The sequence below is a fragment of the Rhincodon typus genome, chromosome 27 (assembly GCF_021869965.1).
Source record: "Rhincodon typus isolate 14 chromosome 27, sRhiTyp1.1, whole genome shotgun sequence".
Taxonomy (NCBI): domain Eukaryota; kingdom Metazoa; phylum Chordata; class Chondrichthyes; order Orectolobiformes; family Rhincodontidae; genus Rhincodon; species Rhincodon typus.
The window spans coordinates 40,417,479-40,431,824 of record NC_063358.1 but is presented as its reverse complement, the minus strand read 5'-3'; the positions used below and the strand labels follow the sequence as shown (position 1 = coordinate 40,431,824).

At 40.7% G+C, this 14,346-nt stretch overlaps 1 long non-coding RNA gene across 2 annotated transcripts in view; it reads right to left on the bottom strand.

The window, feature by feature from the left end:
• Positions 1-10,847, bottom strand: part of LOC125486309 — a 58,191-nt gene extending 47,344 nt beyond the window's left edge. The window contains exons 1-2 of one of the 2 annotated variants that reach the window (XR_007264998.1): positions 10,763-10,847; positions 8,843-8,960 (exon numbers count right to left, since the gene is read on the bottom strand). This is a non-coding gene — a long non-coding RNA (uncharacterized LOC125486309). The remainder of the gene's footprint in view (positions 1-8,842; positions 8,961-10,762) is intronic. The other variant, XR_007264997.1, reaches the window with a different exon arrangement.
• Between the last annotated feature and the right edge of the window lie 3,499 nt (positions 10,848-14,346).

Below are 14,346 nucleotides of genomic sequence, written 5' to 3'. Positions count from 1 at the left end.
CCTCTGATGCTGCTTGGCCTGCTGTGTTCATCCAGCTCTACACCTTGTTATCTCAGATTCTCCAGCATCTGCAGTTCCTACTATCTCTTGTCTTCATCAAGGATGTGTTTATGGGATGTTACAATATTGGAACAGTTAATTAGTGGTAGTTAATAGTCCATTGATCTGTGAAATTTTCCAATATAGCTAAGTTATTGCAATTATTTTCTTTCTTTAGTTGTACTTTAACTAAAGTGTATGAACAAAGTTTGCTTCACTTCAAATTTGGTAATTTGACAAAATGAATTGCATCCAGAATGCAACACCTGGCACTTGCCTTTAAAGTAAGAAAAAGTTAGGGCCTAGACTAACTTCTTAATATATTTTGGGGAGGTTTGGTTTGGTCTATAACAGAAGAAATAACTTGTGTTGTGGATACAGGAGAACCAGTAGATATATTGTACTTACATTTCCAGAAAGCATTTGATAATGTGCCACGTCAAAGATTATTGCAAAATTAAAAGCTTAAGATGTAGGGGTTAACATATTGGCATGGATAAAAGATTGGCTGGTTAACAAGAAGCAGACAGTAGGAATAAGTAAGTCATATTCAGGCCGACAGGATGTCATGAGTGGTGTGTCAACAGGGATTAGTGTTGGAGTAATGACTCTTTATAATTTATAGATAAGGGGGCTGAAGTTATGGTAGCTCATTTGTTGATGATAGAAGGATAGTGCAGGAGTGACTTGTACCTGGCTGTATAAGGTGGCTTGTACCTGAAGACACTAAGTGGCCCATGCCTGCTTACAAGAAGGCAGACAGAAGCAAAGCAAAATTAAGCAGCCTGCTCACACAGTGAATTACAATGGTACCTTTGAACAGAACTGCTAGAAGATCAGTAAAAAAAAGCTGCATGTTCCATTCTGAGACAGTCCTGATAAAAGGATGCCTTAGGACAGACAAATGACCAATTCCAGCTTTATTAATGAAAGGATGATTGTCCCAGTAAATGAATAACATCAGGTGCTAGATGAAGTCCTTAAGCACTGCAAAAATAACAGCTAAAGTTATTTTGTAGTAAATAGTTGCCTCTTTGAAGCTACCTGCAATATTAAATAGTTTCTAGTTAAAAATGCTGTAATCATTGAAGTTGGTTTCAATACATAAACAAGATATAATACAAGCCCTAAAAAAACATTTAAGCTTAGATGTGTAGATTAACTAGCCTTAGAAGACACCTTCCCTTATATCCTGAACAAGATAGGTTGCTCAGAACCCATAAAATGCAAAATGCTAACAGTAGAAGTAGTAGTATAATGTTACACTTTATAATTAACTTAATAACAGAAGTTAACCTTATAGCAATTAGTTAAAACTAACTGACTTTTTATGTTTACATTATGCACTTGGGATAATGGGAAAATAAAAGGAGTAACTGAATTTGATAAAAGACAGCATCAAAATAGAATGTGCAGTAGAATTCAAGCTGTCCTTACAGCTAAACAAGCCTGAGAAAGACCTGAAGGAGTATAACCATTAAACTTTTGGAGTGCGAATTAATAGGATGCATAGGAAGATCCCAAGGCTGAGCGATTACAATGTCTAGCTAAAATCATGAGATCATGGGAATCTAGGGCTGTCCATGGAAGTGCCCATCACTGATTAGGTGTCCCATGGGATTGGTGTTTGGATTCAAGGGAAGAACAGTGAATATGTTGCGTTTGATTATGGTAACACAAAATGTATAAAAATGCTGTATTTCTTTGTAAAATCAGAGGGTGTGTCATTGGTCTATCGTCTGAAGCCAGATTCGGGGAAGATCTTTGGCTCTGTCCCTGCATAAACCGGTTTCTGCTTGAATAAATCTTCCACTTGCCTGAATCCTGCCTGCATCCTGAATCTTTGACCCTGGTCAGGAAAAATGCTCCTACAGATAGGTAGGAAAATCAGTTGTGAAGAGGACATAAGGAGTATACAAAGTCATATGGGTAGGTTGGATGAATGGGCAAAGATCTGGTAAATGAAATATAATATGTGAAATTATTCACTTCGGCAGAAAAAAATTTTTAAAAAAGCATATTATCTAAATGGTGAGAGATTGCAAAGGTCTGAGATGCAGGTAGATCTGGGTGTCCTTGTGCATGGATTGCATAAAGTTCGTATGCAGGTACAGCAAGTAATCAGGAAAGCCAATAGAATTTAATGTTTTATTGTGAGAGGAGTTGAATGCAAAAGTAGGAAGGTCATGCTTCAGTTATACAGGGCATTGGTGAGACCACATCCAGAGTACTGTGTACACTACTGGCCATCATACCAACAGAAGGATATTAATACATTGAAGCAATTCAGAGAAGACTAATATCTGGAACAAATTCATCATGTTACATAGAAAGCTTGAAAGGCTTAACCCTGTATCCTTTGGAATTTAGAAGAGTCAGAGGTGATTTAACTGAAACATATAAGATCCTAAGAGGACTTGACTGGGTGGAAACAGAAAGGATGTTCCCTCTTTTGGGAGAATCTCGAACTAAGGGTCATAATTTAAAAATCAGGGGTAACCCATTTAAGTCAGGGAAGAGGAATAAACATTTTTCTGAGGTGGTTGTGAGGCTTTGAAATTCTCTTCCTCAAAAAGCAGTGGATGCAGAATCTTTAAGTATTTTTAAGGCAGAGGTAGATAGATTCTGGATTACCAAGGAGATGAAAGATTATTGGGGATATGCATGAACAAAATTTAAAATCAGCTCAGCCATGATCTCATTGAATGATGGAGCAGGCTCAAAGATCCAAGTAATGTACTCTTGTTCCTTGTTTGTATGTTCATATGCATCACTCACACCACTCACGCTTCTCATGTTGCAAGTAGGCCAACCTATAACACATCTCGCTCAACCTACACAAATATGTGCCCTTTTGCCCAAACTAATAGCCCTTTATAGTCCCAATGCCAACTTATTACCAACTCATTCTAACCCACCACTCTCACCCAGCAAACTTTACCCTTACACCTACCATACCAATTCACCCAGAATCCAGGATAAATGCTGAGATTTTGTATAAGAAAGATGCATCTATTACAGCCTTTCTTAAAAAAAACATTCAACAATTCACAATATTTAATTTCCTTAAACTGGGTTTCCTTAAACTTAAACTTAAAATTCCTTACAACAAAAAAATTATTGAAACATCCAATCCCTAACAGCAAGAAACATTAAAATTCATAACCTCACTGAAAAGAGTCTATAATCACTTGCAGCTATCAATCAAACTGTGAAATGGCAGGCATCCTACTGTGATTGTGGAAGATTGTGAATTCAATCATGCAGCACAGATGTAGTAATGATAACATTCAGGTTATGCCAACAGAATTAAATAGGGAAGCATTGACTTTTTAAAATCAACTTTATTTCCAAAGACTTAAAGGACAGAGGTACTATGTGTCTTAACACTTTCCACAGTTTCTGTTCATCGTTCCTCCTGATGCTTTTGACAGTTACAGCTTTGCAGTTTCAATGAATTTGCTAATATACTATACACTTTCATGCCTACTTTTAACATTCCCATGGGGCCCTCTTACCTCTCCTAAAGGGCATCTGATGACCCGAGAAGTTTCCTGAGTCCATGTACAGCGTGCGGTTCTGGTCTTCCTGCAATAGGAGTGATGCTGTGAAACTTGAAAGGGTTCAGAAAAAATTTACAAGGATGTTGCCAGGTTTGGACGGTATGAACTATACGGAGAGGTTGAATAAGCTGGGCTATTTTGCCTGGAGCATCAGAGGCTGAGGTGTGACATTATAGAGGATTATAAAATCATGAGGGGCATGGATATGGTGAATGGACAAGGTCTTTTCCCTGGGGTGGGGGGGTGTTCAAAACTAGAGGGCATAGGTTTAAGGTGAAAGGGGAAAGATTTAAAAGGGTCTTATGGGGCAACTTTTTCACACATAGGGTGGTGCCTGTATAGAATGAGCTGCCAGAAGAAGTGGTTGAGGTTGGTACAATTACAACATTTAATTGGTGCATTTCCAGTTCCGTAGAAGAGTCACTCAACCTGAAACATCAATTCTGATTTCTCTCCACAAATGCTGCCAGACCTGCTGAGCTTTTCCACCCATTTCTGATATTGGGTGGTGCTGAGGCTGCACTACATTGTTGAAAATGGCTGTTTTTGAGGTGAGCTGTTATGAAACTCACTCAATCTTTTTAAACAATCCTATCATGGCATTTTGAAAGAAGAGGGTGGATGGAATGGACTAGTGGTGGGGGAGGGGGCTGTAATGAGTGGTTGTCCCGGGTCTCCTCAGCAGATATTAACATTTACCAAAACAGATTATCTGACTGTTATTGTGTTTGTGAGGCATTAGTGCTTGATTTCCTATATTTCCACAGCAGTGACTTCAGAAATGTACAGAGATTTGAGCATTTTTTGGCAGCACCAAAGATGCTAGATAAATGCAAGGCAGTCTTTACTTTTGTTTTCCTTCTCTCAGTTGCCAGCACTGCTCATTTGTGTATCCACCTCAAATACAACCAGCAATTTGTGCTGATCTTGAAACAGTATAGGTTTTCTTTGTTTTATTGGGAGCAGAGAAAAGAGATTGTTCCTCTCTACAATGTATTTCAGTGTCAGAGCCAGGTGACGATTTAGCTGATTACAGGCTCTGGTAAAAATGGGACTAATATGTCAACTTCAAGCTATTAGTTTCGCAGTTATTTCCTCCTGATTAATCTGCTAATTACATGTCCTTTTCACTAAATGTCTGGATAATGGATGTTGAAATGTCAGATGTTTTGTTTATCCTTCCTGTGAATATTGAGGATAGAATTGTTTAAAACAATTGGACAGCATCAGGAGATAAAAGTACATTGCTTTACTGAGTCAGCAGCAGAACTGCAGATACCAAGCTGCTAAGTATTGCTAAATAACAAAACACTGAAGGTCTGATTTTCTGATTTTCTTTTGCCAGCCCATTTGAGGCTGTTGTGCAAATTTGATGAATCAAAGCTCTCCAGCAGCACATACGACAGACTGACACAATTTTCTACATTCAGTTCATTTTATTAATTATTCAGTGGTCTACTCAGCTTTGGCCTTGTGCATGGAGCAAACTTAGTTAGAGCCAAACCAAGTGATGTGCAAATTTTGCAGAGCCAGGCTGAATTAAAACGTGGGTGGCTGCTCTCGGGAACAAACGTTGTCTTTATAAAGCAGTAAAGTTATTTTTATATTTTGTCATCTTTAACCAAGGGTGTGGTGCATTAAGTGCAGGAATAAATTAAATGAGAAAATGCAATGTAGGAGCACAGGTTAAATTTTGTGAGCAAACGGCAGAGCCATATAATCTCTGCTGGATTCATGGCTAAACGGTTCGACAGCTCTGTGAGGGGAGATGCCTTATTTGCCACTTTGAGGAACCCTTGCCAAAGGACTGAGGGGCACTATTCTTAGCAGCAGATGGTACCAGGTTTAATATTGTATGCATGACATGAAAGACCTAAGAACAAGCTGACAGCATCCTTACACAGCCTGTCAAGCAGAGGAAACCAAGCAATATCACATATCCCGTAGATGGCCTTGCAACAAAATACTGCTTATCGACCTGTTCCATATTTACTGCTCTGCATGCTGTTGTGTGATGGATCCTTCTCACAGCTCACCTTGCTGAAAGATGCCTCTGATAGGTTTGCTCCCATCCATCCCCTTTTGTGATAAGGTTCTTGTCAAGGATAGCTTCCGATACCAGTCGGTCACTCGAGATGGGTAGAAACAGGATTATCTCCTCATGAGGGATGAGAAGCCAATTGTCAGGCAGCCAACTAGTCATCATTGTTTCAGAGATAGTAGGAACTGCAGATGCTGGAGAATCTGAGATAACAAGGTGTAGAGCTCGTTGAACACAGCAGGCCAAGCAGCACCAGAGGAGCAGGAAGGCTGACGTTGCAGGCCTAGACCCTTCTTCAGAAAGAAGGAAAGAAGAAGAAAGAACCTTCTTCTGAAGAAGGGTCTAGGCCCAAAACGTCAGCCTTCCTGCTCCTCTGATGCTGCTTGGCCTGCTGTGTTCATCCAGCTCTACACCCTGTTATCTCAACTAGCCATCGTGACTCTTTCTGACCTATCATGGGCTGCTTTCCTCCAGGAGTGTGAGAGATGCTATTAAGTAGAGAGATGAAAGTGGGTGGCCAAGCTGTTTCTTTGGCTGTGGGTGGGCAGATGTTCCAAATGGGTTTATAGGCAACACAGAGGTTAGTGGTGTGAGGGGGCAGGCTGGGTGAGCATGAATGATGGGAGATATTGCAACCAATAGTGAGAGTGATAGATCATGAGCCTCTGTAGGAGGTGAGTGCAGTAACAGAGGTAGAGTGAGTGTGAGGTAACAGTGAGAAGTTGATGGTACTTACACTGGCAGAGAGAAGGTCATTAACCTTCTTCCTAGAATATTGAGCATTCCTGCAGTTGGTTGTGATTGCCCTAACCCAGTGGTAAAGATGGTGTGGTGTGGTCTGTTCTGTTGGTCCTGCGAGAAGAGGACATCCAAGTAAGTCATGACAAAGGCTTTCGGGGCTCATGGTGCATGGCTCATTGAAGATAGTACTTGCTTCAAGAACAAAGCCTAGCTATTTTCGAATAGCCATAAATGTGAAAATTTCATCAAACTACCAAAAATCCCAATTTTTTTCTCTGATTGACTGCCACCCAGAATAAAAAATCCACATCAGTAACAGTAAAAATAAGAACAGTGAACAAAAGGGAAGTCTAATTTGTTTTGCTTAAGCTTTACATTTTTAAACTCTCACAGAAGTAATGATCCCTGTGGAATGCTGACTCTGGAGGGAAGGGAAAGATGTATTTGGTGGTGGCATCTTGCTGTAGGTCACAGAAATAGCACAGGAATGCGGGGAGCAATTGGGTGGCAAGTGAGGTCAAAGGGAACCCCATTGTTCTGGGAGGGAGGAGAAGGGCTGAGGGCAATGTGCAGGAGATGGGTTGGACATGGCTGACAGCCCTGTCAACAACAGTGGGCCAGGAATCCTCAGTTGAAGAAAAAGAAAGTCACATCAGTGATAGCCAGTGCAAGGTAACATCATTGGAACAGACGCAATGGAAACAGAGAAACTGGGAGAATGGAATTATTTAAGGAAGTACAGTGTGAGGAGCTATTGTTGAGGTAACAGTGGAGTTGGGAGGCTTGAAATGCAGGTGGACAGCCCATCCTCAGAAATGCAAACAGACTTACTGCGTGACTGTTTGCAGAACACCTTCGCTCTGTCTGTAGCAATGACCTGACCACCCAGCTGCCTGCTATTTCAATAAACTACCTTGCTCAGATGCTAACATTTCAGCCCTGGACCCGCTACAATGTTCCAACAAAGCACAATGCCAACTCAAGGAAATGCATTTTCCATTTGGGCACTTTACAAGCCTTTGGGATACCTCCACTTGTATTTGTCTTACTTGTGTCTTGTTTACTTTGCCCTCAGCTGAAAGAATTCCTTTACTCCCTTTCACGCTTTAATTTACATCCATTTTATGTCTCTATTTCTCTTTCATCACAATTAACAAACCCTTTGGCTTTTGCATGTGCACCATCTGGTTTTCTCGTTTCTCCAACACCTCTGTCAAAAATATAAAAAAAGTCCATTTGCCAATCCCTTTCACTTCTGAAGGAGAGTTACATTGGAGTCAAAGCATTAACTCTGTTTGTCTCATCACAGATGTTGCCAGACTTGCTGAGCTCCTCCAGCATTTGTTTCCAATTTCCAGCATCTGCAATATTTAGCTTTCATTTGAATTTGAAAGGGTAAAATGAAATAATTTTGACTTATGGGCCTTAGGAATATTACAATATATAAAGCTCAAAGAGAAATTATTTTCTTGGAAGAGTTTAGAAACTCACTACAATTTGTACTTAGGACCCATGTTGAAGACCCGTGCATTGCAGCTGCTAGATGGGCATCTGTAATGGTTGATGATTATGAGCTGGTACAGAAAATTAAAGCTTCTTCTACCACCCTCAAAAAAACCCAAGAAGAATAGAGAATGGGAGCATGAAAGGAAGACAAGTAGACAGCGTAAGAAAAAGCTATCTGAGAATGCCTAAGGAAATGCTATTATTCCATTGGGATCTTTTTGATTGCCTCACATCATCAGTAATGTGTGTGTCTAAGGTTATTCTCATGATCCAGTAAACAATAGACCAAGCATTTGAAGATTGTGGCCAAGGCTCACATGATTAAGTTTAGGGACACTGACATGGTCTGATTAAATCAGAGTGAGGACACTAGGCCTGAGATTGTGAAAATGCAGACAACTGATGTAAATTATGCAGCAATGTAGATACAGATTTCCGCAAAGTGTAGATACAGATCCTTTCCATGGTTGGGATCTCTATAATCAGGGCAACCATTCCCAGAATAAGATGTAAGCAATGCAGTACTGAGATGTGAAGGACAACATTCACTCGGTGGGAGAGAAGGGGAGGATCCTTCAGTCTGTTTGTTCCCTATTCTTCCTTCGCTTTTCCTGAGACCAATCCCATCACCCTGCTTCCCTCCAGGAACCCCCAATCATTGTGGTACAACTACATTGTACACAGTTAGTGCAAAGGCTAGCTTCGTCCACAGGTTTTGACACTTCCAAATGGCTGTGATATTAGCATATTGAGATTACAAATGGGGCCTTTAATTAAAACAATAGTGCTAAATAAAAAGGCCAATGAGCCATCATGCATTAAGCAAGCGAAGGCCCATGAAACTTAAACAAAATATACAACATCAAAACAAAATGTCCATATATCTCAGTTGACCTTGCAGCAGTTTGCTAAGAGGTTCTCATGAGCCTGCCTGCCTTATTGGATCATTTACCTGGATTCTTCGTGTCTATGAGTGACCTCCTGGCCCATTTCAGGATCTTCACTGTTCCCTTCCTCATCAGAGGAGATCTGTCACTGCTTCATCTTTTCTTCTCCCAAGATAGTTCATTCTGTTGAGTGAGGTTGAAGAGGGTGCAGCACTACAATGATGCAATGATGAGTATACTCCAGCACACTGCCTACATTCTGTAGACATCAGGTTTTAGTTTTCACCAGTGCTAAGGCCTAGTCGACAATAGCCCTTGTGGAGTGTTATGCCTTTCCTCAGCATCAGTCTGAAGATTCCTGTTAGCATTATCAGCCAGATCTTCAGACGCAGCACTTGTCATGCAGCAACTATTCCCATATACAATGAGATTTGGAAAAATGCAGACACCTGTAAATGCTCCAGAATTGTGACAACTTCCTGGATATTGTGTACAGAGCTGCATTATTCAACCGATGTGGTCAAAGATGATCGACACATTAAAGAAGTGGAAATCTCTCTTGACAACAGCTCGTTGCTGATAGGATACTTTGAGGGCAACGTGGATGCAATCGATAGCACCTTGCACTTTTGGGAAACCTGCTATGGCAGCAAAGCCGACTGCCAGTCTGACTGACTCCCTGTATCCGAGGGGATGTGAACAAATTGATGCACTTTAGCCAAAAGAATATCAGTGGCCACCTGATTACATTTATGAGTTGCTGCCTGTGAAATTCCACAGAGACGTCCTATCACTCCCTGAAAGTACAACATCCCAGGAAGTCATTGCTGGTCTGTCAGTTGCAGATATCTGCATCAATCTCTGTAAGTATGGTTTCTGGCCAATGGTCATCGCCAAGTGTCCCCTGTCACCCTGAATGCTGTGCCTCTGAAGGCTGGACCAAAGTCTATGGCTGCTACTCTTTCATCTTTCAGCACTGGCCCCTCCTCAGTTTCAAGTTGGCAGGAGGAAGCAGAGTTCATCTGTGCCATCGTGCTGTCAGTTTCAGGGGATTTGTGAAAACTGTAATTTGTCACAAACAGTCATCATTCATTTTGAGGCATGCATTTAACTCTCTAACCTTATTTACCAAGGCTATCTGCTTTGGCTCAAATAGTAATCCAAAAATGATTATCTTTGGGATTACTTTTTTAAAAAGGTTTGGCCTTAGCTATGCATTCACCCTCAGTAGAACTCTTTCCTAGTTCTACCTATGTCATTGGCATGTATGTGGACAATGGCAACTGCATTCTCTCCCCTCACATCTGACACCATAACCTTTTGGACTCTCACTCTCTACTATAAAGAGGCATCCATTCCCATTAATAACACTTGCTTAGATGACTTCTGCATCATGATGTCATCGTCAGTTTGATCACCATCCCATAGCCACTGTTTTTATCAATACTGCTTGAAAGTGCCTTATGCTGTTATATAATTGCAAAGACTGACTACATTTCTCCATAGTTGTGTTTGTACTGGAAGATATTAGTATCCAGATACATCCACACAATTTAGTCACTGCACCTCACCTACACTGCTATCCTCAATGTATATTAATTAAGTAACTAGTTCATCTCTTGACTAATTATTAAATTAAATAATTGCTTCTTCTCATGACCATTTACTGCACTAAGTTAGTGAAACAGTGAATGAATAAACATTGTCACTTAAAAATAAAATTAATAATGAACTCAATAGTTTCTAACTTCCTTTCTGCTTGTATCTAATATCTTCTAATAATTATCAACATGGACTAACCATCTTCAATATCTGACATCTGATAATTAAATGTCTAAAATTACTTTTAGAAAAGACAAATATAGACTTGAAATAGTTGCTCTGATCACATAACAAGAATTATCTCATGAAATCAACAGTAAACAAGGGTCAGTCTGTGTTGAAATTATCATCATTAGAAAAAGTACTGAAACTCAGACCCATACCTCTTGGTTGATTCACACCTTTCTGGAAGTTCCACCTCGTGATGAAAACCACTTGCACAGCTGAATTTGAAAAGCTACATGAATAATTTAAAACCCTTAAAGATAACTTTATCTGTCACATCCCTACCAAGTGTCAGACAGAGCCTCCTCATTATTCAGCGTTTTTTCCACCTCATATCTGCTCTGACTATATTGACCTGGGTTAATCTGTGAATTGCGATTTGTTTAAGTATATTTTTTCAACCTCCCACATCAGACACACCCATTATCTTTTTTTTTATTTAAAAGAAATCCTCAAACTAAAAGTTATATTTCTGAAACTTGTAAGTATTGAAATTAAATGTTTGGATTGGATATACAATGCCATGTCTTTTGCCCTTGCCGTGGTTATTTCTTTGCATCCTTATCCAATTACTTGTTGGTACTGGCCACAAAATCCAAATTTCCTCACTCCCACCGTTAGAAAGAACTTTCCCCATGCCCTCACAGCCCACTTTCAGACTCACACTCCCTTTGACCTTCTGCTTGCTGTGGTATTTCTGTAGACTTTGTTCAATCATGCCCTCACCTCCACCTTTAAAGCACATAGCACTGTTTAAACCTATCACCATGTGGACTTTCATACTCCTTGGCCAAAATCACATACTACCATTGTGCAGAACCAAACTATTACCAACTGAGTTCTTAGTTCATCTTCGCCTCTTCTTTCTCCTCCAAAAGCACATGCATTGAACACATTTCTCATCAAGATTAGGACAATTTGTCCACAGTTTCCTTGCTTCTCTCCAAGTCATATTTCACCATCTTCTATTCAAGTTTTCTCCTACTTGCGTTCTGAGCCACCATTTTTCTCTAATATCTTTCATTTTGTTCATATGACAAACCACACTGCCATGCTCAAACACTTTCCTCTGTTGTCAAACTTGTTGAGTTTCCCTTTACTCGGTTTCATAACTTTTTTTTATCTTTAATTTTGAAACATGGTCAGTGATTCAAGGCTAACATTTGTTGCCCCTCACTTGTTTCCCTTTAATGGGCAATGAAAGGTTGATAATAAATATGGTAGGAATTTTATTTTTCTTGAATTCTCAGTCTCTGCATTATTAGCCCGTGATGTTACATCACGAGTTCAACAGATGACGAACTGAGCTATCAGTCACAACCACATCATCTCCAGTAAAGGCATCTCTCCCCACTTCCTGTACTAATACCTCTTTTGAGGACTTGTGCTGAGTTTCCTCCATGTCTTCATCTACATGTTGTTTCATGATAATACCATCGACCAACATAGGCTCATCTTCCGCACAAATGTGAATAGAAAACAGGGCTGCCTCATATCTTCAGCTGTCTGAGCCAGATGTTCTGTAAGCTCCTCCTCAAACTCCTGTACTCATCTTTTCTCATTTAAGGTCCTAGATGTTAGGATGATATGGTGGCTCAGTGGTTAGCACTGCTGCCTCACAGTGCCAGGCACCCAGGTTTGATTCCACCCCTGGGCAAATGTCTGTCTGGAGTTTGCACACTCTCCCCGTGTCTGTGTGGGTTTCCTCAGGGTGCTCCGGTTTCCTCCCACAGTCCAAAGATGTGCAGGGTAGGTGGATTGCCCACGCTAAATTGCCCATAATGTTCAGGGATGTGTAGATCAGATGGGCTATTGGGGATGGTCTGGGTGTGATGCTCTGAGGGTTGGTGTGGACTTGTTGGGCTGAAGGGCCTGTTTCCACACTGTAGGAATTCTGTGATCTAAATTGTGCGTAGTGTTCAGGGATATACAGGTTAGGTGGATTAGCCATGGGAAATTCAGTGATAGGGTAGGGGGATGGGTCTGGGTGTGATATTCTTCAAAGGATTGGTGTGGACTCAATGGGCCGAATGGCCAGCTGCACTATAGGGATACTATGATTCTACTTAAAACCTACCTTGTTGACTAAAGGTTTGGACACCTCCCATTATTTCGTCCCATCCTTTTAGTGTCTCCCTCCTTTGTTTGAGATCCATTTCATGTGCATTTTAATAGTGGCCTTGACCATTAAGTACTTTGGGACATTCTGAGATAATAAATATTACTCTATTATTGTATCTATTTTTATTTTTATAGGAATAGTTTTAAATGTGAGACTCTATGAGATGGTTATGTTTTAATCTGTCTTTCTTAATTAAAGGTAAAACAGAATTAATTAGAATGAAGATCAAGAAATCAGATTGAACTTTGCCTGGAGTTAGGTCCAGGTGCCTGGGTCATCGTGGGGATAGAGGTCCAGGCAGAAACTTTGGACCATTCAGTGCCAGTTTTTGCACCTTGGATAAAAAGACTGGTATCTGGTCTCGCTTGATACAGATTCTCAGACAGGCAGTGGGACTGGAGGGCAAGACTGACAACATTTACTGCTATGCAAGACAGAGGGAAATACCATCCCATCAGCCTCCACATTCAGAGGATTGTAAACCGTTACATTCTATCTGCAAAAATGACCCCAAGCTTACAGCTGCCTACCACTTCAACAGACCACCATGTTCCCTGGCCAACATTCCTGTCATAGGCCTGCTACAGTGCTTCTGCGAGCCTCAGTGCAACTTGAAGAACAACATCTCATTTCCTGCTTTGGGACACTGTAGCCTCTCGGACTCAACATCAAATGAAGCAACTTTAGAGCCTGATTCCATTCTTCCATGTTTTTTACCCAGCCCCCACACCCAGTCTTGTTATGACACGGGTTGCTTTTACCACAGTCACCCATTCTCACATACTCCTATGTTGATTATCACATTATATGGTTTGCTTTCAGTACAGCTCATCCATCGTCTCCTCCTCTTAGGTCTTATTATCGCTTATTCAGCTTTTCTTCCAACCTGTTCTGCTATCCATAATCTCCTTGTTTACCCTTTCCTTTCAGATGTCTCTCTGAGCTCCGTCACCACCTATTCGTTCACCTCAAACGCCAACCAACAACTTTGTCTTCAGTTTAAATGCCATCTTTTCCTTGCTGCCAGCAGTTCTGATGAAGAATCACCAGACTTAAAACAATATCTCTGCTTATTTTTAATTCATTCACAGGATGAGGACGTCACTGGCTAGGCAACATTTATTGCCCATCCCTAATTGCCCCGTGGGCATTAAGAGTCAACCACATTGTTGTGGGTCTGGAGTCACATGTAGGCCAGACTAGGTAAGGTTGGCAGTTTCCTTCCCTAAAGGACGTTAGTGAACTAGATGGGTTTTGTCCCTTAAAATCGACAATGGATTCACAGTCATCATTAGACTCTGAATTCCAGATATTTTTATTGAATTCAAATTCCACCATGTGCAGTGGCGGGATTTGAACCTGGATCCCCAGACCATTCTGGGTCTCTGGATTAACAGTCCAGCAATAATATCACTCGGCCATCACCTCCCCATTTCTTCCCACAGATGCTGCCAGATCTGCTGAATTTCCCCAGCAATTTCTGTTTCTGTTTCAGAGAAAAGTAGTATTAGTCACCATGCAGAATGTTGATGAGAATGGATTCTTTGTGTTACAAAGAAGCTTTATATTTGTTATTGCTTGGAGGGCTTAAGTTTTGAAGGATTGTAGAAAAGGAATTCA